Genomic DNA, 27,022 nt, shown 5'->3' with positions numbered 1-27,022 from the left:
CTCGTGTCCTTGATACAGTATATAGCGGTGGGCCCGTATAATGCACAAATACCCCCATTTATTTATAATTTCACATTTTATTGATTTTGTTCAGTTTAATCAACAAAAAAAAATTATTATGCAAATATCCTTCCTACATAATTTTCCCCAGACCAAATAAAAAACTTATTTTTTGCATAACGCGGCATTTCTTTTTATATTATAAAATATGCTTTCCAAATAATAATTTGAATATCTTGTCTAGATATAGATAAGCCACAAGATGTTTGTTTTTCGAGAATCAAATTAATTTTTTGTTTGATTTGTTTTACCACAGGCTTAGCAAAAGAGAGAGAAGCCCGGTGTTCAATTTCGTAGATTTCGAAGTCGGAAAACCTAACACTTCAGTCAACTTCTGTCTGCTGTTGTAAGAGGAAGTGGAAAATTAAGTGAGAAAGAAAAATATTAATAGGATTTAATTTTATTTGGATTTACGATAAGATAACATTTTATAGCAGATTAGTAAGGTAAATTGATAAAATCTTGATACCTTTTTCGCTTCAATAGTGGTACAAAAGTTTTTTGAGATGTGTTTGAAGTGATTAGGCCTACAGAAATCATGCTAGCTCAAAACTATGCCTATGTTAACCGCCTAGGCTAGCTAGGCAATGTGTTACCATTCGAGGTACTTGTGCATTATGCGGGCCCACCGGCATTATTGCAATCAATTACTTCGGCGAAATTGGATTTCATCGGGACTAGACTACAGTATACCGGTACCGATTTTAAAAAAGAAAACCTGACGTATCACAAGATCCAAAACAGCGAGAAAATATACGTTATTAGTCTGGCTCTATAAGAGATTAAATAAAAAAAAAACAAGTTTTTTTTAACTGAAAGTAAGGAACGACGTTAAAACTTAAAACGAACAGAATTTTTTCCGAATATGAAAGGGGCTGTCCCTTCCTCAACGCCTCGCTCTTTACGCTAAAGTTTTTTATTGTTTAAAAAAATAGAGTTGTGAGAAAGTAAAAAACAACTGGAAAAATAGGGTTTCTATGCTGAGTTCTAAAATATAAGCGATTTTGTTTGGACTAATCATAATTTGTAAGTCTAGTCTAGGAGAGCGACACTCCTGAATGGAAAACTAATGACGAAATTAGTAGAATCATTCCATTCCCCAATAGACGCTCTTTCCAAATTTAATACTCGTTACTCTGACGACCCCTCCCCCCTAATGGTTCTAAATATGGCTCTGAATAATATATTTCTCTATTGTTTTTCATCTCTTGATGTTTTGTTTTTCCTTTTTAGCGGGTGGGTGTATTTTCGGGTGACTGTAACGGGTAGCTGTATTCTTGACCCGTTAAAAGCATTATCAGAGTGCAAAAGAATTTAAATTAGTCGGATAAATATATTATTAAAAAGGATTTAAGAATGTGGATTTTAAACGAAGAAAACATGAAAATTTGATTTGTAGAAACATGCAGCAATTTATAAAGAAAGAATGCCACTGTTCTAGTGCTATCTTTTAGTTTTTGTATATAGCCCAGGGCTATATATGGGACCATTAGGGGAGGGAGTGCATTGTCCGGTAGTGTATATTATGCTTGGAAAGAGTGTTAAGTGGGATTCAAATGGTAGTTCTCTTATTGAGCTGCTATTCTAGACTGTAAACCACGAAATAAAAATGAAAGGAAAATAAATATTTAATGATATACTGTCTAATGGTATACAGTATATCATTAGTTAAATGACATACTGGTCTAAATTCCTATAATACTTTTATTTTTTGTAGAATTTAATGATTTTTTCTTTTCCCACTCCAAAAAAATTATATTGGTATATTTTAAAAATCTAGATGGTGGCGCAGATTTGTCCTTGTTTTGATTTTTTTTTCAATGGAATTACCATAAAAGGTGTTTTTCAAAATCAACGCGGGAGAGGGCAAAAAATCTCGGGGAAACATGCCCCTATCCGATTGAAGCCAGCGCTTCAAGTACAAACCTGTTTGGGGACGGAGTGCATATTTCCCCTTTCGTTTCCTTTATTAGAAGCGTACGAGGTTCAAGCTTGTTTTGAATTACATTATTATAATATAGTTCAATCTGTATTCTTCCTTATATCTAGTTTTACTAATCCCCCTGTATATAATATCTTTGATTTTCTATCATTCCTCGAAGGCTTTATAACAGTCCAACACGGTTATCAACTATTGTTGTTTTATCAAACATTATATTAGGATGTTGAAAATCAAACAAATGTTTCGCAACTGCTGATTCGAAAGGTTATGGTCTTTTATTTCACTTTAGGGACGAATTATTGTAGATTTTTTGGTGCTTGAACATTTTCTAAATTTTGTTTTTGTTCTTTCAACATGAAATTCTCCACGAAAGCAGAATATTCGGTACTGTTCTATAAGCTGGGCAACGCGCGAGAAGTGAAGTTTGGTTAATGCTAATGAAATAAAACAAAATAGGATAAAAATATAATAGTTTAGAAACAAGTTTCGGCTATATATTTGCACATTAGGGGGGTGGGGGTAAAGCATAGCATGTATTAAACCCGTAACCTAACCTTGGTACCTTTTCCCCCCTAAACCCCAAAAAACTAAAGTTTAAATATAGTTATCGGAGGGAGAAACCCCTTGTTTTTTCAGCGTCAGATAAGAATTACTGGGTAGGCTAATGCCTCTTTGATCTTTGCTTTTCTCAAGTGGCTGTCTCGCGTGTTGCCCAGCTAATAGAACTCAGCCAAATATTCTATGCGCCAATTTTTTTTGCATTACGCCTCTTTTTTAGTGTTTGGTAAAGATCCTACAATTAATTGACATTTAAAAGTAGTTTTATGTTGTATTTTGTAATTCTCTATTCAATTTTTATATTAGTTTAGAACCTTTCGTATCAGTAGTATCGGAATATTAATTTAATATTTTACGCTTTAATACAATGCTTGATCAAACAGAAATGATTGATAATTACATTGGACTGTTACAAAGTCTTAGAGAGATAAGAAAAAATATATAGTGGGATTAGTATGTATAGAAATGATAGAGAACAGTTTAATTCAGAAACAGGCCAGAACCTCATATGCTCCTAACAAGAAAGCAAGATAAGGAATTATATACTTCAGCCCCAGACAATTTTGCACTTGGAGGTAAAAACAAAAATCTGAGAATAGTTGATTTAATTTGGCTGAAATAGCAGAAGAGAAAATTTATTCACTTTTTTTTACCTATATCTGATTTTAATTAATTACCAATGTTATACATGATAATTCTAAATAAAAAGATTGTTTAATTTTGTTAGAATTTTCTGTGAGAAGGCACCTCCGACATACACATTAGTGCATAGCCATCACCACACTTTGTGTCTTGCGCTTTATCGTACTCTGTTTGTTTAAAAACACATACTGTATTATAGTTGGTGAAATACGAGTCTTTTTTTTTGTATAGTGTTCGTAATTTTTCTCATCTTTCTCTGTATTTGTTAATTTCTTTCTGTTATTTTTCTTACTTTTTTTCTTAATGTTAAACCTTCCGGGTCTGAATCCGAAATACTCGACTTTTACTGTTACTTGTATAAAACGGTTTTTTTTTCAGCGCTCATTTTCTTATTAAGTGTTATCAGTCTTCAATATTTTCCTTTCACTTTAAAAATAATTGGAAAGGTAATAGGATCTAAGAAATTATTTATGCATAAATTTTCACTTTCTTGTAAAATTTATTTCTTTATTATGATATTTGGAAATACAGAAAATGTGAGTAATCGAAAGATTTGTATTAAATATTTGGATCCATCATAAAAAGTAATCATGTTAACACCCTTAGCTATATTTTTTTGGTTCTTGTTTAGTAGCCAGACAACACACGAGAAGGGAAGTTTGGCTAATGCTAATGAAACAAAACAAAGTATGATATAAATATAATAGTTCAGAAACAAATTTAGGCTATATATTTGCACATTAGGGGTGGGGGTAAAGCACAGTATATATTAAATACGTGGCCTAACCTAGCTGCCTTTTGTGTCCCAATCAACCCCAAAAAACTAAAGTTTAAATCTTTGTCAGGGAGTGAGCAATACCTCACTAGGCAGCGGAAACCCAATTTTCATATAGCATCTTTAAAAATTCCATGCGGTCTTTCTCGCGTGTTGCCAGCCTACTAAACAAATACCGTTTTTTTTGTAAATTATCCTTCGCCAGGTCTTGTTTGCCAGAAATCCAGTTTCGCAGGCCTCACTTCACTCGGACGGCTTGCGTCGGCCCACTGTGGAATTTTCAAAATACTGGAACCTTCATAAACGGTGGAAGCCTTTCATCTTTAAAAGCTCCCCCCCCCCTCCTCCATGGAATTTCAAGAAAATTATTAAGCGGAATCCTTTGTATCTAAATCAATCATTTACCAAGACATAATCATAGCAGTCTCTATAATGTAGGCTATATATCTTCACTATCCTTGTTCTCGCCCCGTGGAGCTCAGACTATATCTTGATAAATTTAAACAGTTAATGATCGGGAGAGAAAATGATAAATCAAGAAACAATGTTTTAGTAGCTTAACATGAAAAATATATTTTCCGAAAATTGTTATAAGTAAAGAAAGAACCAAATTGTGGAAAATAATTTTTTAAATAGGGAAAGTTCAGTTCTTACTGTGATCCGCTGTAAAAAAAATATTGGATTTTTTTAGTTTCCGAAAACTGGAGTTGCAAAGAATGACCTTTTTGTTTCTTACTAGTTTCAAATGAAGATTAGTATAGTTTAGTTTTCTATTTGTGACTTGGCTCAGTTTTTGAACTGAGTTTTGACAGCCTTTTTCTTAATAGTGGGCATAATTATAAAGAACCCCCGATATGCTGTTTACTTATTACACTGTGCTGTATAAATATATACCTTATGTAATGCCGCCATCGTAATTTGATATGCAAAGCTGCTCCATTATTTCGTTGTTGACCTAAGCTTTCAAAACAAATAAGGATTAGGTTTATTCAGGCTAGACTGATTTCTGACAGAAGGGGGTTTCCCCCAATGAGAACCCAAAAGACTTGGCTTTTGCTGCCATTATTCTTTAATACTCGAAGTTACAATGATCGTCATGAGAAGATCAATTGCCATCTTTTCGACGCCTCGCTCATAATGCCAAAGTATTATCTACACTTGGCTGAAAACAAGCCAAATTTTGTATAAACAGTTTCGCCAAATATAGGGAAACATCCAAATGTTTAGAAACTTGCATACACTTACATGGGGGATATTCAGTGGGATTCCCCAACTTTGCAGATTTGGTAAATAATAACCCCCTCCGGGAAAAATCATGTGATTCCTCTCCCCTTAAAGGTCAGACCTGTTTGTTCCCATCAGCTGAAAAGTAAGTAATGCAGAAAATGATAATTAGTGTTTGATAGGATAAAAGCGTACATGCACACACTTGGACATTCATTCGGAAGGAGGGCAAGTCTGGCAGACATCGCAAATGAAAACAGACACATATTTGGACGTTTTAGGGATGGATTGACCTCGAGACTGCCTCCCCTACCTTCATCCCTGATATCACAAATGCAAATTTAACCTTATAAGTGGTGAGTTGAGCAAACACTCATGTATGCTGTTGTGGCTCCATCTGAAGTTTCTATGTTCCTTTAAAATTGATTTCTGCTCTTTCATGCTCGGATGTTGCAAGGGCCTTTTTCAGGATTTTAATTGAGGGGGGAGCTTGTCTAGCTACTATCTCTACCCTTCTCTTACGTCTAGGAATTAGGAGATTGTAAATACGGCAGGTTACCTCTGAAAAAAAAGTTTTACCTTAATTTTTAATTCCTTTTTTTTAACTATAGTTTTTGAAAGTGCAGTTCCTGTTATTTCAGTTGAATTTTATGCAGTATCAAAAATGTTCTTCCTAAATTTAAGAAATAGATTTACATATCTTCAAAACCTTATAAATTGAGATTGAGCAAAGGTATGAGGCTCGAAATATTTTTCTTGTGAACATATGTAGGTACTTCAGTTTACCTTGTTTTTTTTTTTATTTAATTTTTGAACGTTTTTGAATTAATACAGGTTTTGATTTTGGCTCACCGTACATGAATAATTAAAACAAAATTTGAATATTAATTTTACTTCTATTTGGTTAAATGGCTTTTTCGAAACCTGTTTAATTTTATTTACGAGCGATTTTATTAGTAATAAATATACGTAACTTACGAATTAACTCACGTAACAAATTTCTATATTCATATATTTTTAATATGTATATTAGTGGGTTCGCCCCCTAGTCAATACCTTGCTCTTTAAGCTAAAGTTCGAATTTTGTTCAAATTATTTAAAAATGAACCATTAATCACAAATGCCGTTAATTAGAATAAATAGCTCTTATGAAAGTACTATTAAATCTTTAGCTTAAAGAGCGAGGTATTGACTAGGGGGTGAACCCAATCATATACGTAATGTTTTCTGTCGTTTTAAGTTTTGATGTTGCTCCTTACTTTCAGTTGAAATTTTTTTATATATATAATTTCTGATCTTTTTTTAAATAATGTTGGGAAATCCGGCGCCCCCTTCATAGCAATGTCCCTTCCCCCATGAAAACTTTCTTTATGGAAAGATCCTCCCACATAACCCCGACCCCCCACTACCAGAAAAAATCCCCCCTGAAAACGTCTGTATACTTCCCAATAACCAATACTATATGTTACCATTGGGTAAAGTTCATAAATTTCAGCCCTCCCCCTGGGACTTCGGGGATTGACTCATCCTAAAAGACATAGTTATCATATTTTCGACCATGCTGAACAAAATGGCTATCTCAAAATTTTGATCGGGTGACTTTGGGAAAAAATGAGCGTGGGAGGGGCCTAGTTGCCCTCCACTTTTTGGTCACTTAAATAGGGCACTAGAACTTTTAATTTCCGTTCCAATGAGCCCTCCCACGATATTCTAGGACCACTGGGTCGATACGATCACCCCTGGAAAAAAAAACAAATGAACACGCATCCGTGATCTTTCTTCTGGCAAAAAATGAACAATTCCACATTTTTTAGATAGGAGCTTGAAACCTCCGCAGTAGGGTTCTTTGACATGCTGAATATGATGGTATGATTTTCATTAGGTTCTATAGCTTTTAGGGGGTCTTTTCCCCTTTTTTCGAAAATCAGACAAATTTTCTCAGGCGGGTAACTTTTGATGGGTAGGACTAAATTTGACGAAACTTATATATTTGAAATCGGCATTAAAATCTGATTCTTTTGATGTATGTATTGGTATCAAAATTCCGTTTTCTAGGGTTTTGGTTACCATTCAGCCGGGTCGCTCCTTGCTTACAGTTCGTTACCACGAACTGTTTGATTGTCTGCCAATGACATGCTTCACATGGGTGTTGGATTGGTGTCAATTGTGACAAAATGATACCCAATGTTGTTGTGACATGCTCATTTAAAAAAGAAAAAAAAACACTTCGGGCACCTTCTGGGCATCTGGGCATTTGATTATTCTTTAAGTGTTTCTACTAAAGTGTTCTTATACAAAATGCTGTTGTTGCTACGTTGAAACATAATCGGGAAAGCATCTCTCATCCTAACCTACCCTCCTCACTCGAGCTATTTTTTGTCCCACTTAAAATCTCTCACGCATTCTCACCCTCATTGTTTCGTCTGATTACGTCAATTCATAAATTCAATATGCACAGATGATGGATCGAATTTGAAAACATTCATAAATATGATATTCCTTGACGTTGCCGCCATAACTTTGAAGCGCACTCGTTATGCTGATCTCTAGAATAAATGACTCTCAATATGATCTCTGAAAAATGATGAATAACAAATCGCACAACAAAGGTATTCGTCAAAAGTTTTAACTACAAATTTCTAGTCTTCTTTAATACAAGGTATAATTTACTATTTTGTGTTTACTAAATAGGAAACCAGATGAATGCTAGTCTTCTCTTTTAAAGACATAGATTAAGCCTTGCAGTATAAGGAGAGATATAATAATGAGTATTTCGAGCAGGAAGGAAGAATATTGATATAGGAGAAGCTAACATTTTTTTCCTAGGAGGGAAGGATACATAAATGGATGGCTGGTAACCGTTCGCAGTGTCAGAATATTAGCTCGTCCATAGGCCTGTATATCGTCGTTGCCATACTTGAAGGTACCGTAATTAATTACATATTTAGCTCTTTGTAACCTTTTTTATGCATTTTCAAAAGTCCTCTTAACTAAATTTAATACCCTGGAAAATTTTAGGGTTGTCTCCAATACTATTCTCTCTATTGCTTCCGTTGTTTTCTAAGTGGGACTGGTCTTGTCAAATGTTAACGAAATTGGAGACTAATTAAAAAGTTGTTTTTATCACCCGGTTTTAAGCCATTGTATTGTCAGGTGCTACAAACATTCTGTCTTTATATTTGAAATGCACAAAATGAAAAATTGCAAGTAAAGATAAATTGAAACCCCAGACGTTGAGATTTATCAACATTTGCGTCAGTATTTGGGGGATCCTTCCCTGCCTTTATAATTCTTCTCCTGGTCTAAATGTATTTGTGGTGTGAAGTCCTCGGGCCCCCTCTTCTCTTTAAAATCCCGAATTTTTGCGATCACCCTTACATACGAAGCGCTGGGGGATTGTGTTCTGCCCCTTCTAGCCCCGTTTTAGGAGGAACAAATATTTTTTTTTTCCTTCTGCGTCAGGGTCCCCATAGCTCAAGGACTGAAGAATGTAAGGTGTGAGTCGACCGAGGAAAAGTATTTAATTCCCACTTTTTTCGGGGGGAGGGGGGCACTATGTTCTTCTTGGCCCAAAGACTTGATTCTTTTGATCCAATCACGACCCAGCATCAGACAGGCCTCCCTTTTCCGTTATAAAACTTTTAAGAAATTGGCAAGTTGCATTATTTACGGCCCCTGCTTCAATGGATTTAGGGATCTTGCCATCCCCAGAGGCATATTAATCATACCTTTAAATTAATATGCACAAAATGGCTATCTCAGGGTTTGGGTCGGATGTCTTAGGGATTATGGGGTGCCGGGTAACAAAGAAGGGCCCAGGAATGGGGCTGGTTGTCGTACAGTAATTTTCCACTCTTAAAAAGGTTTCTTCAATCTTTATTTTCTTATCGAATAAGCTCCCTTCTAGTTTTCTTCGATCACCCCTTCCATACAAACTACGTGAAAAAATAACACGTTGAAGGCACGCTGCGCTTTAGGCCTACTTAGGCAGCGATTAAGCGCTGCCTTGATTTCACGGACAAATGACACTGAGCACCAGCAGTTGCGATATGGTACTATCTTCCCGAAAAAAAACCCCATACTCTTGTTCTTTCTCCTTCAAAAATGCTAGGAATTGTTGCAATAACGGCACTTTTGGGTAAGAACGTAAGTTCTACAAGTTTTTGGCCTCCCATTTCGGCAAATAATTTAACCTGCGATGCAGTTACAACCCGCATACAGTTGAGAATAAGCATAATGAACTGGTAAAAGTTTTCGGAACCATCTTTAGGCCTGGTAATTCGTGTTTAGAAGTTTATAGTGAAGACTTTCTGTACCTCCTGTGAACTACTGATTGTGTAGTATGTTGGAAATCAAAATATTCTGTTTCCCACAGTAAAAACTGAATTGTATTTGGAATTTACTTTTCCGCATGTATTTGCATTTCTGTTGTTGCCTTTGTTGTTCATACTGTTGGTTCATCTACTCTGTTGTTTCCTTTGTTGGTTCATCCGACACTTAATATTCATCGTAAATTTCTATTAATGGTTTGTAGGTTAATTTCGTAACCTCAATCTATGCTCGTTTAATTTTCCTACTTTGATTGATTCCAAGTTTAATTGTTCTATTTAAATTTATTCCTTGCTGTTCATGGAAGTTGAATTTAGTGGAGGTACATTTGTCATAATGAGTGCGTAATTATCCAAGATTTTTAATAGGCGCGTGTAAGTGTCAATTCTAATTATTTTGTCCTTAATTTACAGTACATCCAATTGTCCTAGAAGTTGCTGGAAGATCCTTTGCTTTCGTATAATTACTATTTTCTGAAGTTTCAGAGATGATAGTCCTTCATGACTCTTGACCTTGCGAAGCGTTTAAGGCTAATCTTTTTCTAGTTTTTAATAGGAATGTAACTGTTGTCGTAGCCCTTTGTTTTTTTTAGAACACTTAATCCTTAGGAACTTTCAAACAATTATATCGTAAGGGAGCTTTTGTGTTTTCAAAATGAAGATAATTCATAAGTTAGTTTAGCTTATTCTGTACAAGAAAAAGTTTATTTAATTTTAGCAAAAATAAGAGCGATAATAATAGAGGGATGTGTTAAATTTCGTCAAAAGTCTTCTGTCTGTGTACAGTAAAGGTATGATCCAAGAAAACATCGATACATCGATAAACGTTAAATTTTGGACTTAGGAGATTTGCAACAAGTTATTGCTTAGAAAAGGAATTCGATCTGTTCTATTAAAAATTAGGCCCATACAGGCGAGCTTCATATCAACTGATTTTTTATTTACTAGCGAGGGGTTGCCGGTGGCAGTTGTTGCCTCTTGCGCTCGGGGCAAGATCTTGACTAGCCCCCACCCCCCCCCCCCGTCTCCAAAAAATTTCTGGCAAATTTTAGTTAAACTTATTTATTTACAAAATTTGAATGCTAAATATCACAAAAAGTAAAATTAATTAAATTCGGTCTTCTTCTTTTTATTTTCAAGGAACGTTGACGAAGCTATGGGAAGAATGAAAGTTTCAGATTCAATAAGCTTATACTTACTGCCAACTGCACCCTCTACTATATTTTAGTGAAAATAAATTTTCAAAAATTACAAAAGTTATTATAACCGTTAAACTATTTAATTGAAATTTTGCGCCCCTAAAAATTTTCCCCCTTTATCCCCCCTAAAACTGACTGGAGGTTGCCCACTTTCGAAAAATGTGGACGCCAAGCGGCATATGGAGGAAATGAACTACGCATGGTGCGTTGGGGTGTGGTGTGGTGGATCTGTTCCAAGATATTATGTAAAAAAGCGAACTGGTGGGATAAGTGTATCAAACGTGGCACAAAGATGCACAGCGTCGCAGAATTGTGCTAACTGTGCCTTTGTGACAGAAAGAGACATGATGTAGTGATAGTATACCCAGCATGGCGTGAAGGGTTGCAGTTAGCCATTTTAGCAAATCATCAGTGCATCTTACGCAATCATTGTGTTAAGTAAGAAAAGCGAGAAACCAATAAATATATTAACACGTTTCGTATATACCCATATCCCATAATAGCAATAATTGATGACAAGGCCGTATCCAGGGGGGGGGGCAGGGTTCGGACTCGCCTATAAATTCCAATAAATTCCTATATTTTAATGCACTCCTATAAAATGCCTATATTTTGGCTAAAATCCTATTATTCCTATATTTTCGACTGAAGAGCACCGAGAACATTGCTCATGATTTGCAATTTTCACTGCTTGTTAAGCAAGCCAAGATGTGCTTTTCTTTGCTTTTGACTCTGCTTGTAGACTTTGTTGTCTTTCGGTGTAGATTGATAATTAATTACAACTGTTGAGCAGTTTGAACTTAACTAATGCTTTGTGTTGGGATTAGTAAGCTGCTTCTGCCTGGGCTATGCTGTTGTGTTGACTTAGTAACCTATGTTTTGGGTTTTCGTCATGTTTGGCCTGTCTGAAATGAGCGAAGATCAGTATATAGGCTAGCAGTCTCTGCTTAATGAGACTGTGAGTTCTTGCGACTTATGCGTTTCCTGGCTGAACGCTATAAAAGGCTGATGCGAATACGACCCAGTTTCGGACAATTCCACAATTTTTCTGTTTATGGCCTTTTAATCGCGGGATGCTATTTTGCAGGTGATGCTTGGTAATTAATTATGGGGCATACCAAGTGCAATAGTTCGTGGCTTGCTAAGATGGATTGTAGAGGTAGAAAGATTGGCAAATAGTGTAAGACTGGGAACGACCAGTACTTGTTCTTTTGCAAAGTCTGCTTGAAAAATCTTGGTTGCACAGCTGGTGTTACTCAGCTAAACCAACATGTGTGATCTGCAGAACACAAAGCCACAGTTACTGCTCAGCTACATCTACTACAGCTTTACCTGACCGGACAATTTCGAGTTGATGAAACAACCAAGGATAAACCATCAGTTGGTACAAACATGTTTTGTGAGCGTGATGCCGATTATAAAGCTGAGTTAATATGGGCACTTCAGACGGTACAGAGTTCCATGTCTGCTAACTCTTCAGACCATATTGTCGCAACCTTCCATGCGATGTTCCCTGGTAAGATCCCTGACAGAATGTCTCTATGTGCGAAGAAACTCACGTATCTGATCACCGATGCGCTGCATCCTTACTGCAAGCAAATGCTTGTGAAGGACATTCAGTTATATTTTGTACTAGAATAGGACGAGACAACCAACACCGCTGGTGTGAAAGAGTTACAGATACGTGTTCGATTTTGGTCCTCATAGGGAAACGAAATCGAGAGCAGACATTCGTGCACAAGTTTTATGGGCCACGCGACAAGTGATAACCTGTATAGGAAGGTTATGTCAGCCATTGATCAGAATCAGCTACCACTTGAAAAATTGATCACGCTTGGAAGTGACAGACCAAACGTCAACAAAAGCGTTTGAAACAAGTTCAATGCCGAAAAAAAGAAAGTGACGGGAAAGGGAATGTTAAACATTGGTACTTGCAACATCCATATAATTCATAACGCTTTCTTGAAAGGTCTTTAGGTGTTCGGAGAAGAAAGTTCCGACTTTCTTATTCTTGTACATTCATTTTTTGACGGCTGGCCTGTACGTTGTGATGACTATCGAAAGTGCCAAAAGAAAGTGGGAGTGCCAGAGAATGCTTTCATGAAGCATGTCCCAAGCCGCTGTTTGACGATCGGACGTGCCCTTGCTAGAATCATGCAACAGTGGCCGGCAATCTTAGAGAACTTCCTGAACTTCGTGCCGAGAGAGAAAAAACTGAAGAATCTTCTGTCCACTCCCAAATTTCTGAAGTTTGTGGCTTATATCAAAAGTGCGATGATGTTGGCCCAACTCGAGTTTGTTCTAGCCTCAGCAGAACTGTTCATGAGTTTCACCCAACTGTTCCAGAAAGAAGAGCCTCTCATTCATGTTCTGCACTCAGAGATCAAAAGACTAGTTGTGACGCTTTGCGGAGGGGTCTTTACTTTAAATTTCGTGACCGAGACTGAAAATTTCTCACCAGAAATGTTGAACCTTGCTGAAAAATTTACAGAAAAGCCCATAGTTTCAGAAAATGTTGAACGAGCTTTCGGTGAGAAAGCAACACTGAAAGACAAGGCCATTTTCTATGTCAATGTGCGAAAACATTTTATTGCGGGTATTCGCCATATTTTGAACAAATGTCCTCTGGATAAGGATGGTTTTCTAGAGGCTTACGCTGTTTGAGTCCGATCAACATGAAGGATTCAATAAGCATTGCAGACATAGCGGCTGTGGCACGTGAGATTGCGATTGGAGTAAGCTCAGACGTCCCCCAGGCTGAATGGCTGCTTTTGCGAAAGGAAACTGGACCCCGTGAGGACATTACTCGGATCGATCATTTTTGGAGCCATTATTTTGGACTAGTGAATGAGCGCGGGGACAGAGAGTACCCGGAACTTACCAAGCTTATCAAAGCGGTGCTGACGTTGTCGCATGGCAGTGCAGATGTCGAGTGTGGGTTCTCGCGTTCTGATAGGATTCTTGGTAAAGACCCAGCCTTGATGTCTGAACGCGCTCTGGATTCCAAGCTCATGGTATATGACACGTTGAGGCCTTATTGAGGGAACCTAGAACGGTTTGCTATTACAAGAGCTGAAAGATTTTGGACGTTCCGTACGGTTTTGATATAAAGAATATATGAATGACAAGAAAAAAGAAAAGCTGTCCAAAAAGGAGAAAGCAGCTTTCGAAGAGGACAGCAAGCGGAAGTTGCAGGAGGTCCACGACAAAAAGAAAGAAATCGAAGACCTGGAAAGCAAAAGGAAAAAACTTAGAGCATCAGAGCAAGAAAAGAGAGCAGTAGCAGATATTCTATTTCAGAAAGCGACCGACAGAATGAAGAAGGCTGCCGAGTCCAAGAGTTCCATAGACATTGCCCTAGCTGTTTCTTTGATCGAAGGAGCTGTGAAGTCCAGAACAAGTGAGAGAGCAGATGGTGGAATCTGTGAGAATGGAGCAGTCTCTTGCAAAGAGAAAAACTGACCTCATATCAAAATTGATACCCAAGAAGCACCAAGAGTGGTTTCAAGTATTTTACCTGTATCAGTCAATCGTTGGCACAGTATGTGTATGTGATTTTTTACTGTTTTTTATTATTTGTACAGTTTGTATTTGAAATAAAAATAAAATAAATAAATGCAAAAACTCGGGAAATGACGAATTTATGTGACCAGGCATCCCACGCCATCTACCACTGATCTGATCCCGAGGACTTCCGAATCCTATATTTGGCCTATATTTGGGCCTGGGAAATCCTATAAAAATATGACAGAGCCTATAATTTGAAACGAACCGACCTGTCCAACCCTGAGGGGGGGGGGGGGTTACCCGGTTTGAACCCCCCCCCCCCCGAAAGTTTTGACCGGGTCGAAAATTAGTAAAACCTTAGTAAAAATTAGTAAAATTAGTCGAAAACTGAGTCGAAAATTAGTAAACCTCCCCCCCCCCGAACAAAAATCCTGGATCCGCTCTTGATTGGTGAACTAGTATCAGCGATATGGAAAAAGTTTGCCATTTGTGGTTGAAAAAGACATGGCGTGCTGGAAGTATACCACACATGCTATGAAGAGGCACGGTCTAGTGGAAATGTATTAAGCCTGGCGCAACAAGAGACGTTCCGATGTGTACATCATGTGGTAAGGGGTCTGCAAAATCTTGGTTAACAGCTGCTTTTGGATCTTTTCTACACTGACAGATAGTTTTCAAACTATGAAATAACGCTTTAAATGTACTCTAAGATATCTTTTGAGACGAGGAGGTGGTCTGCAATGCAAATAATTTCACTTTGGAAAAAGAGGGAGTGCTGTAAACGCCATGTAATTTTTCTATATCCTCCCTGTGGGAACGTACGTGTGTGAGGAGGGGGAGGCTTGGCGCTCCTGTTCCCAAAATCTCGAGGTTATTTTGATTTCCCCTGCGATTTCTTCGGTTTGCAACTGCATTTGACCCTTTTTGCATTTGACCTAGTTTTAAATATAAGCTTAAAAGGGCTGTATATGGCTTAAGTTATGATATTTTAATATCTTGGATAAGAGTTATGAATAATATCGTAACAGCTATTAATATGTTGGTTATACCTGACACTACACATAATTCTGTTTAGACGATAGGAATTCGCTTATAGAAATAATAATATATATATATATTTTTTTTTTCATTATTATTTTTCTTTTTGAGTCTATTTAATATAATTAATTAATTTAGTTGATTTATTCTAATTTTTTCTATAGTTTCTATTTTATCTATATTTTCTTTTCTTCTCCTTCATATGTGAGTAGGCTAAGTGATCATTTAAATTTTCTTTTGTTTTTTATCTCTGAGTATGTAATTCATATGCCTTCCCTCTTTGTACAGGCCAATGAGCCTTTGAGGGATTAATAACATGTAATATTTTATGTGTATTTAATGAAGAATAAAACTTATCTTATCTTATCTTTCTTAGTGTTTTTTGTTTGTCCCCCTTAAACAGATAAATGAAACCTGAACCCAGTGTACATTTCGGAGCGCCATATGTTCCGCACAGTTCTCCCACGTGTGGCACAATCCCTGCCACGCTTGACGCACTTTCACCGCGCCTGGCATGTGCACCTGATGTACGTGTTTTTTGAAAGTCGGTGGCACCTCGAGCATATTTGCTTTGAAAGTGTGGTGCACAAACATTTCGTCGCTGCCTATGAATGAATCTTTAACTGCGATTAAATAAAACCCCCCTTAAATATGAAGTGGATTGGCCCCTCAATACCTCGCTCTTTACGCCAAAGTTTTACTTTTTGTTCCAGTTATTTATGAATGCAGATACCTAAAGCACAAGGGCCCTTTAATTAGAATAATAAGCTTTTTTAGAAGTTCTTAAAAATATTTAGCATAAAGAGCTGGGTATTGAGGGGGAAACAACCCCCTTTATATTCGCAATAATGTCTGTTCGCTTTAAGTTTTAATGTTACTCCTTGCTTTCAGTTAAAAAAAAAAAAAAACAAAAAAAACGTCTCCGTGATCTTTCTTGTGGCAAAGCAAAATTCCACATTTTTGTATATATGAGCTTGAAACCTCTACAGTACGGTTCTCTTATATGCTGAATCTGATGGTATGATTTTCATTAAGATTACTTGGATATTTTGGGTTGTTTCCTCCCTTTTTTAAAAACTGGGCAAATTTTCTCAGGCTCCTAACTTTGATTGGTAATAATAAAAGCTTGATGAATTTTACGTATTTTGAATAAGCATCAAAATTCGATTCTTTTGATTTAGGCTACTGTATCTATTGTTATCAACGCTCTTGTTTCTTAGAGTTTCGGCTACTATTGAGCCGCATTGCTCCTTACTTGCATTTAGTTGCCACGAACTGTTTGGTATTTTTTTTTTGCACACGTAGTTTATATATTCTGTTATTCTTAGACTTTTATTAATTGATTGCTTTACATGGAAGAAGGACTCTTCCTAAGTTTTTTTTCAAAGATAGCGCCTTTCCCCCCAAAATTTTTTTTATCTGTGCCAATTTTTCGTGATTTCGACCCCGTTAATTTTAATAAAGCATATGCTCAATAAACTGTGAACTAAAGCTTGGATCAAAGTAGAAAAACACATATACAAGCGATGTCTATACCCTATAAATTTGACCAAAACCCTTGCAGTAGCTGTTTTGTGATAACCGAACTGAGATTAGCTGACTTGACAACTTTTTGGCAAAATTCTCCTTTCTATGTATGGTATTGCTTTGACATTCGTTCTTTTATGTTTCGTAAAGTATAAGCGCTGTAATAATCTTTATTTATGTTTAGTCATCCGTACTGCTGCCGAATGATTCCTTATCTTGACCAAGAGATGAATTAAATTAGGAGTGACATTCTCTTGGGCGTCTCATTACAATTCTCTTTCCTTTTTTTTGAATTTATGACTTCAATGTGACTTGGCCATTTATTCTTTTATTTCACTGGCTTACTCTGAATGGTTAATTTGATCTATCACTTGATCCGAAGGTCGAACTAGCCTTTTTCTGCACTCTATGTAATTTTGTAATTTATTCATTACCCAAGACAACTTAAGTTGCTTGCGTATTATACCGACCACACTGTTGTTCTTTGATCTGTTTAAAACCAGTTTCTCTTGTGTGCACTCGGAGATAATTAGCTTACCTGATTAAGATAAGCTACTGTACAGGTATATTGCAATTAAATATTTAATATATTGAGTTGGTTAGGTTAGGTATTTAATATAATGTTCTGGGCAGCCTGCTTTCATAATTCTCTCTTGCAGTTTTCCATAATTTTGTTACTAAAGTTGGTAAATGTCTAGAATCCAACAAACACGCGAGAATTGTATTGCGAAGATACCCGGTATTTTATATGAGACAGTGTTTAAATAAAGGGTTTCTCACTCCAGGAACTATATTTAAACTTTGTTTTTTTGGGGGTTTAGGGGGAATAAAAGATACCTAGGCTGGGTTAGGTTAGGCTACGTATTGAATATATGCTATGCTTTACCCCCCCCCCTCTAATGTGCAAATATATGGCCTAAATTTGTTTCAAAACCATCATATTTTCATCCTATTTTGTTTATTTCATTATCATTAACAAAATTGACTTCTCGTGTGTTTATCGGATTCTAGACAAGTACCGGTTAGGTTATAAACCATTTAATATAATGCGTTCAGGGGAGGGGCGGCTCGAATCCCAAAGGCCGTTTGGAAGTACTAAAAAAATTAGCGTAAAGAGCGAGGTATTGACGAGGGGCGAACCCCCTCATATACGTAATAATTTCTGTTCGTTTTAAATTTTAATGTTGCTCCTTACTTTTAGTTGAAAAAACTTGTTTTTTTATTTAATTTCTGATCTTTGTTAAATAATGCTGGGAAATCCGGCGCCAACTTCATGGAAAATTCCCTTCCCCCATGAAAAGGTCCTTCCACGTAACCCCTTCCATTCCACCCGACTCCCCACCACCAGAAGGAATTCCCCCTGAAAACGTCCGTATACTTCGCAATAACCTATACTATATGTAAACAATGGGCAAAGTTCACAACTTGCAGCCCTTCCCTCGGGGACTGGGGGATTAAAATATCCTCAAAGACATAGTTATTAGATTTTTCGACTGTGTTGAACAAAATGGCTATCTCAAAATTTTGATCGGGTGACTTTGGGAAAAAATGAGCGTGGGAGGGTGCCTAGTTGTAGTTGCCCTCCTTTTTTGGTCACTTACAAAGGGTACTAGAACTTTTAATTCCCGTTCGAATGAGCCCTCTCGCGATATTGTAGGACCCCTGGGTCGATACGATCACTCCTGAAAAATAACAACAAAAAAACAAAACAATTAAACACGCATCCGTGATCTTTCTTCTGGCAAAAAATACAAAATTCCACAGTTTTGTAGATAGGAGCTTGAAACATCTACAGTAGGGTTCTCTGATACGCTGAATCTGATGATTTGGTTTTCATTAAGATTCTATGACTTTTGCTCCGTGTTTCCCTCTTTTATCTAAAATAATGCAAATTTTTTCAGGATTGTAACTTTTGATGGGTAAAACTAAACTTGATGAAACTCAAAAATTCGAAATCAGCATAATAATCCGAATCTTTTGATGTATCTATTGGTATCCAAATTCCATTGTTAGAGTTCCAGTTACTATTGAGCCGGGTAGTAACTGGAACTGTTTGATCTAACAAATCCATTGGTGAATTATTGATTGAATCACCAATTCAACAGATCACTTCAGCAAACTAAACAGATTGCTTCAAAATTACCAATTGACGTATTGAAACATTAATTCTCTGTACTCTTTTGGCTCAAAATTTTCTTAAAATCAACTCCTTAAAAGGTTGAAGAGAAACATGAGAGCATCGTATAGGCCACTTGGTAGCTAATTTAACTTACAGTAATTTTTGTTTTCAGGTTTTCTATTCGATGTATAACAAGGAAGATTATACTTATTAATATGGATTTCATCATTCTTAAGGTATGACCTTAGCCCCTGATATTTCTTACTAAATTATCTTATGTTATATGTCAGAGAAGATTGCAAATTGTCTCTCACCAAGGACTCTTTTCATTCATGGTTTTCAAATTTATTCTTTTTTTTGCATACATGGTTGTAGGCTATTTAGCTTAAAAGAAAAAATCCAACACTTCCCCTTTCCTTATTTTGCTAAAAGAATAGGCACGAATTGATTCCTAACAAATCTCGTAGTAAGCCTCAATAGTGACAATTGGGGGAGGGGGGGCATGTGCGGCCTAATTTTTTTGCACACTAGTTTTTGAAAAACACCTTTTGGACTATTTTTGTTGAAAAAGCCTTTTTCGATTATTTCATTGAAAAAAATTACAAATGTGCCATCCCCCTTGGTTTTTAAAATACGATTTGCCCCTTTTCTTAAAGTTTGGGATTTGGCGTCACTGGTAGGCCTAATGAGTTTTGCAAGAGTTTAAACAATGAACTAATATAACTGTAACACTGGGAATTTGATGTAATATGGACAGGCACGTACTAAATAATTTTTTTTGGGGAGGGGGAAATAATAAAAAAAGAAACACTATATTTCGATAATTTGAGTAAAAGGTACCCAGACATTCGAGAAAATTTAGGATTTTGAAGTGGGGTTGGGCGCTGATACTCCCCTAGGTATGTCCTTGAACGTAGGTTTCTCTTCTTCAAACAGTTTTTAAAAGAATAATAACACCTTTTTTATGATGAGAATCCATCGATGTTGGCCCTTTTAAGGTGATCTTCTGTCAGGATCATTTAAGGGAAATGGATAAAATTGCCGAGGATCTGGAAGATGCAGCTAGACGGCATAATAGTAAAAATATTGTACTGGCACGTTAACAAATTGAGAGGGAGTAGTCAATCCGGACTTGGTCCAGTTAAAGATAGGAATGGGGTCGCAATTAGCGATAAGGAAAAAACTAAAGACAGATGGACGGAACATTTTGAGAATTTGCTTAACCGAGATAGAGTTGCAGGGAAAAATATAGAGGAAAATGAAAAAGTTTTGATACCTTGGATGTGAAGGAAGATTTGTTTTGTGAGTAGGAATTAGCAACAGTACTAAAAGGATTAAAGAATAATAAGGCTCCAGGTGCTGATAGGGTGGTAAATGAGTTTCTTAAATATGGTGGCTAATAATGGTGGTTATATGGTTATATGGTGGTTAATATGGCGGTTAGAAATAAGTTACTGAAGATTATAAATATGATTTTTGAAAAAGGGGAAGTACCTAACGATTTTAGGAAAACTTTAATTGAGCCACTTTAAAAGAAAGGTGATAAAAGTGAGTGTGGTAATTATCGAGGCATTATTCTGGTCCCTATAGGTAGCAAATTACTTAGTAACAAGATACTTTTTAGACTGAGAGATGCTGTGGACAAGGTTTTAAGAGAAAAGCAGTGCGGTTTTAGAAAAGGTAGAGGATGTGTCTACCAAATTTTCACTCTTAGGTTAATAATTGAGAAGTGCGTGAGTTTTCAAACACCTTTGGTTCTCAGTTGTATATATTATGAGCAAGCGTTCGATTCTGTTGATAGAACAGCTTTAGTAAAGGTTTTATCCTTGTATGGTATACCAGACTAATACATTAAAGTGATTAGTGTTATGTACGAGAATAACACTGCTGCGGTTAAGGTAGGAAATGAGGTTAGCAGCTGGTTTTGTATTAAATCAGGAGCTAAGCAGGGCTGTGTTTTATCCCCCTTTATATGGATTATTTTGATGGACTTTGTTTTAAGGAGCACAGGGAAGGGAATGGGATACCACGGAATCAAATGGGGAGGAAAAAGTCTCCTTGACTTGGATTATACTGATGATTTAAGCATCCTAGATGAAAGTGTGAGCAAAATGAATGAAGTTTTAGAGGTTTTGCGAGTTCAGGGTGCTAGAACTGGTTTGAAAATTAATGTTAGGAAGACTAAATCACTAAGGCTAGGAATAAGTGAAGATGAAAAGGTGACGTTGGGTAATGAAAAGATAAATCAGGTGGGCAGCTTCACTTACCTTGGTAGTACTATTAGTAAAGATGGTGGGAGCAGTGAAGATGTTAAAAATAGAATAGCCAAGGCTCAGGGTGTTTTTTCACAGTTCAAAAAGTCTGGAAGAATAGGAAGATAAGTCTGCAAACCAAGATTAGAATATTAGAAGATACAGTGATGACAGTGGTCAAATATGGCTCTGAAGCATGGACGCTCCGAAAAGAGCACGAAGAATTTCTAGCTGTTTTCCAGAGACATGGCTTGAGGATTGTTCTGGGTTCCCGGCTGACTGACCTTATTTCAAACAATAGGCTATACGAAAAATGTGGTTCAATACCGCTCTCTAGGGCTATTATGAAAGAAAGGTTGAAGTGACTAGGGCACGTTGTACGGATGAAGGATGACAGATTGCCGAAGATTGTTCTTTTCGGCCAACCATCTAGGGCTAAACGGAAAGCAGGTCGTCCCCATCAGGGGTGGGAAGACTTCATAAAGAAAGATTTAAAGGAAATGGGAACTTCGTGGACGGGTGTAAAAAGGGAGGCTTTGAATAGATTGGGGTGGAGGAGGAGCGTGCGTAGCTCTGTTGGTCTCAGGCGGCTTGGTGCTGCGGTGAGTTGTTAGTAGTAGTAGCAAACTTTCTGGGAAGGTGTAAAGAGACTGGCTTTGAATAGATTAGGATGGAGGAGGAGCGTGCATAGCTGTGTTAGCTTCAGACGGCTTGGTGCTGCGGTGAGTTGTTTGTAGTAGTAGTCCTAGTAGTCGGATCCCCTTTGCAAAACAGTGTTGGTATTGAGAGGTTAGAAGTTTTTCTGTCCAAAAAGAAGCATTAAAACTCTGTCTTAAAAGAAGCATTAGATGATGATTTTATGCAATAATTTGTTATATTGACGATCTGCTAATATATCTGTAGGGCTAATTCACTTTAAATTGCCGCACTTTGAATTTACGCCCCTCAGCAATTTTAACTGGTGAGATTTTAAGATTTATGTTCCCTTGCAAAGTTTTTTTTTGCCGTCCTTCCGTTTTAATGTTTCAAAGTAACATTCAAAGCTGAGATTCTTCTTTTCTGTCTACCAAATTTCATTAAGAAAAAAATTGCATTGCATTTTTTAGACTGAAATGAACGCCAAAAGCAAAAAACGCAACGACAAAAAAAATGACTGGTTCCCTATTTTTAAAATATATGCTTTGCTTTTCCCCCCCCCCCCCCCCCCCCAATGTGCAAGTATATAGCCGAAATTTGTTTACAAACTATTATATTTTTTATCCTCTTTTTTTATTAGTATGAACAAACTTCACTTATCGCATGTTGCCCAGCTAATAGAACAGTAACCTTAATCTTTCCGTGCAAGTTACAGCTGTAGGTTAGTCTTAAAATTGCAAGGTTTCAGAGAGAATTTAAAACTTAAGTTAAAATATTTTTGGTTTTTCGACTATTACTCGTGAGGAATATGTTCTTGCAAAATCGTTTAACTTGAGTTGTGCCTGAATAACTCCAGATCAGCATGGTGTCCGTGCCCGAGATCCTACTGCGAGGAACAGGATGACTTTATTTGGGAATTTGTTTCCGTTCCGGCATTCGCTTTCTGCGTTAACCGAGAGAGTTCTTCGAGGGTGGTAACATATTGCTTATGTATTTAGGCACATAATGGCTAGAATTTTCTATTAGTCAGGCATTTTCCGGATCAATAGATTACAGGCTACTGTAGAGGCTAGTCTTTGGAAGCATGTTTGACATATAACTGACATTAATAGATTGGAACTTTTCGCATTCGTATTTTCTTCTATTGAGTTATTGCGGAATATTGCCTGAGAGAAAATGCTACTTAAGAAATTCCGGTCCTTGTGAGCCTTCCGAATCGAATACGTTTTCATAAATAGCTGTTAGAAAAAAAAACATAAAGAGATTGTAACCGTTACATGAAAAACAAACGCAAGCTATTGAAGCTATGGTCACAAATAAAAAAAAATTGAAATTAAATTTTCTCAGGGACTGATAAGTTTTCATCGGACTCCATCGGAACCAAGATCGACTGTTGTTAGGATAGCGATTTTTAGGGTGAATATTGTATTTGCTTTGGACATCATCTAGCCGACGGCAGGCAGGCAATTTGCCTGCGGCAAGGCTCGAAGTCAACTTATAGACTGCGCTACCTCGTTTGTAATGTAATAAAAAGGAATAATTTCGCTCTTTTAATTGTATTGTACATAACTTAATTTAGCTAAAACTACTTGGTTAAATTTTAATCTAAAATTGATGTTTAAGGCAAATTAGATGGCCCTAACCATCTACGTTCGACTTAACCCATTAGTTGAACATAAAAAAAATAATAAAAAAAAATAGGCTGGCTATACGATTTTGAACACGCAATTTTTCTCATTACCTCTTTTTATGAAAATAAAACTGAATCAGCGATAAAACAGTGACTGATCGGTACTGTTTTACAAAGCGGTGAGCGCGCGACATTTGTATTGAAAATCAGATACCCGGTACTTAAATGAGACGCTGTATAAATATAGCCTAGGCATTACAAAGGGTTTCTCACTCCGGGAACTATATTTAAACTTTAGTTTTTTGGGGTTTAAGGGGACTAAAAGGTACCTGAGTTTGGTTGATTAGGATAGGTTATGTTACTTATTTAATATATGCTATGTTTTACTCCCCCCTAATGTGCAAATATATAGCCCAAATTTGTTTCTGAACTATTTTCTTTTCATCCTATTTTGTTCATTTCATTAACGTTAACGAAACTTCACTTTTCGCGGGCTTACCGCTTTGTAAAACAGTAGCCTACCGACTGATCTATTCAGACACCTAAGCGCGGCAAGGAGGCTTAGGTTAGTCCTCTCCGAAAATGTAGTACTTTTTTGTAATCCATATGATTCACCTTCTTTCTACAATTTTTAATTTACCTGTTAAATTAGCGTTTTAATTTGAATTTTTACCCTTCCTGTTAAATAAATTCATGGTCACATTGCTGGCTCTATCTAAAAGTAATTTTTTACTTTATCTGATTTGCACCTTCAATTTATGATATGAACACATTTCTTTGTTTCAATAGTTTCTTCTTTATTTTTATATGCATCTGTTTTCCGGTTCTTGGTCTTTTTTACAGAAACTAATGGCTTGCTTCCGGCAAAATTTGAAACTTGATGTACCCCCTGTTCGAAATTTTTGCTAGCAAGGCCGAACAAATAGCCCGCCTTCCCTCTTCCGATGAAGGTCCATTATCTTCTTTCCAATTACATTTCCAAACACCGGAACATTCCAGCAGAAATTCCATTGTTGTCAATCGTATTTCCAAGATGATCACCCATGAGTCGTGAGAACATCCCCTCAAAATCTAATCAATCGCCTTCTGTCCATACAGCGTGTATGCCTTAAGTATGACCAACAATTGTAATAGAAAATTTTCAGCCGTTCAGAGCCTAATATGATCAAACTTGTAAAAAAAAAGTTCAGTGTTCTTGTGACTATGAAGTTGAACGGTTTGTTAGGTGGCTGGATACTGAAATTCAAAACAATATAATAAAGAAATTGGTCAATTCAATCCGGCTTCAGAAAGGCTCATTAATCGATTACAGTCTACTTTTCCAAAAGTATTGTTGCCATTACAGAATCATTTGTCCCTATGAGTTGAGACTACAGTATGAACTAGTTGTTCGATTTGAACCCACTTGATCATGTGGTTTAGTGTTGGTGTATTTCAGTTTTTGAGCAGTTGAAAAGGATTGCACGAAAACGAGTGATCCAGAAATTTTGAAATTTGGAAATGAAAGTCCTGGTCTAATTTTCAGTATATTTCGTTATGTAAGATGATATTGGTTGCAGCGATGGCTTCCACCTAGTAAAGAGCCAGTGAACGACGACCCATAGCAACCGAGATTTTAAAAATAGAGCTTGAAAAAATAACCTATTTTGGGGATGAGGCCAACATATATGTTGGCCTCCTTTGGGTTGGTGCTGCAGTTAGTTGCTGTTTGTAGTAGTTAGCTTATTATCTTGTGAAGCAACTCTGCTGCTTTTGTAGTTTTTTCGTCATCAGTCGTTTATAACTCTTTAGGGGTAAGATATAGAAACAGTTTTTTGTTTCTATTTTGTTCTTCTTTGAAATGGTGTGTTGATCGTGAAAACGGAGAAAAAAAAGTACTTTGTAAAAGTTTCCAGTATTTTCCAATTTTTTTTCCTAGCTTGTGAAAAGTTTGTAAGCAAGAAACAGAACGAAATTATCCCTGTTATTAAAGTAAAGTTCATAAAAACCATGGATGTCAGAGTTGTGTAGAAGACGGAATTGTCTCTGAGCACCTGAGGTCGAAATTTTATCTCTCTACTAGACTTCTAAGATATGATCATTGATGTGTCGAAATGCTGATTCTGGGCTTCTAAGATATAATTATGGATGTCCCGAAATGCTGATTTCCGTTTGTTGGTGAACTATCTGGCTCTGGGATTTTTTTTTTTTTGAAATTATGTTGCGTATAAAGCTTGTAACCAGAGCTAGGCTGAAACAAATCTGCCTGTGACCTGAGTTGGGAAATGGGAATGGTGTTCTACCGATTTTTTTCATTAGTAGATCTACCAGAAAAGGTTGTCAGGTCACAGCCAAATGTAATGAAAAGAAAAGCCTAGAGTTCTAAGTGTGAATTTTGGCGACCAGATGCAATCTGAGGTCTACGTGGAGGCCAATGGAGGGATGTCCCTAAAGGATATCTACTAGGAAGATCTGTCAGATTTCGACCAAACTTGGCGAGAAGTGAGAGCTAACATCCTAGTTATTTATTTTTATTTGAAAACTATGGCCTGATCTGACCTCTTTGGGGGGAAATCAAAGAAGAGCGGTTCTTATAACTATAATATCTAATTGAAGGGGTTGTTAGATATCAACCAAAAATGATGAGAAATAAGAGCTATTGTTCGAAATTTGCCTGTGTGGCGAATATAACGAGGGGGGTGGCAAAAGTTTTTGATCACGACATCTACTGGAATGGGCTATCGGGTTTCTACAAAATGTATTTGGTATAGGGCTTTGGGAATAAGACATATGGTGTGGACACATGGAATGGAACTATGATAACGATAAAAAATATTAAGGTAAATCTCAGGTATTTTTCAGGTTAGCGACAAATCATCACTGTCACACCTCAAGTTTGTATCTGACATTTTCAAACTTCGGAGAATAGGTTAATCGTTAGCTTACCCCTCTTTGAGAACAGCTTAGCCGTCGGATTTTGGCAATTATCCCTGAATCATGAAAGTACCAGATACGACTTTTAGCCATAACAGCGACGAAATATCCTGTCATGGTTTCATTTTAGGTCTTCTTTTCATTTAAATTCTTCTGAGATATTAAAAAGGTAGGATACATTTTAGTAAGATTCAATTAAGGTGTCAATTGAAACCAATTTGTGGCTTCCTGAAAATGTATTTCGGTCTTTTGTAAACAGAGCCAACTGGAACGTGTCTAGGTGCCAATTTGACCCTCTGATCTAAACCAAATTAACTGAATGGATTCTTTTGGAAGTGCAACAATGTACGCTAATCCTCTCTTTGAAAATCCTCGCACCCTCCACTGCCGGAAGCCAACTGTTTTATTGGTTTAAGCAAATGCGAGATTTATTCCGCCTTTATTGCAGCCTTTTAAGGCTAAGGCTTAGCTTTGGGCTAAACCTATCATATTTACATGTGTCCCTGTCGATTTTCATCAAAGAAATTTACTTTAGGCGATTTAGGGGAATTAGGAGTTGATTATGGATTGACTCGAAAGGAAATAACCGCTTCTCTTTAACCCAACATTACTGGTTTCGTTTATTTTGCTTTTGTTTATTATTAGATATGAAAGTTAAGACGGTAAGTATTC

General features: G+C 36.7%; 1 protein-coding gene across 3 annotated transcripts in view; it reads left to right on the top strand.

Moving 5' to 3' along the window:
* Positions 1 to 412: 412 nt before the first annotated feature.
* LOC148956399 (E3 ubiquitin-protein ligase PDZRN3-like) overlaps positions 413 to 27,022 on the top strand; it is a 138,128-nt gene continuing 111,518 nt past the window's right edge. Inside the window, exons 1-3 of one of the 3 annotated variants that reach the window (XM_089107959.1) lie at positions 419 to 506; positions 8,028 to 8,124; positions 19,092 to 19,155. The gene's annotated coding sequence lies outside the window, so the exon portion shown is untranslated. Of the gene's footprint in view, positions 507 to 698; positions 756 to 8,027; positions 8,125 to 19,091; positions 19,156 to 27,022 lie in introns of those variants that run through there. The other 2 variants (XM_089107968.1, XM_089107974.1) reach the window with 2 other exon arrangements.

This window comes from Artemia sp. Qi Xiang Cuo, chromosome 1 (assembly GCF_049724085.1).
Source record: "Artemia sp. Qi Xiang Cuo chromosome 1, ASM4972408v1, whole genome shotgun sequence".
In the NCBI taxonomy this organism is placed as follows: domain Eukaryota; kingdom Metazoa; phylum Arthropoda; class Branchiopoda; order Anostraca; family Artemiidae; genus Artemia; species Artemia sp. Qi Xiang Cuo.
This window is presented reverse-complemented; position numbering and strand designations above follow the sequence as displayed.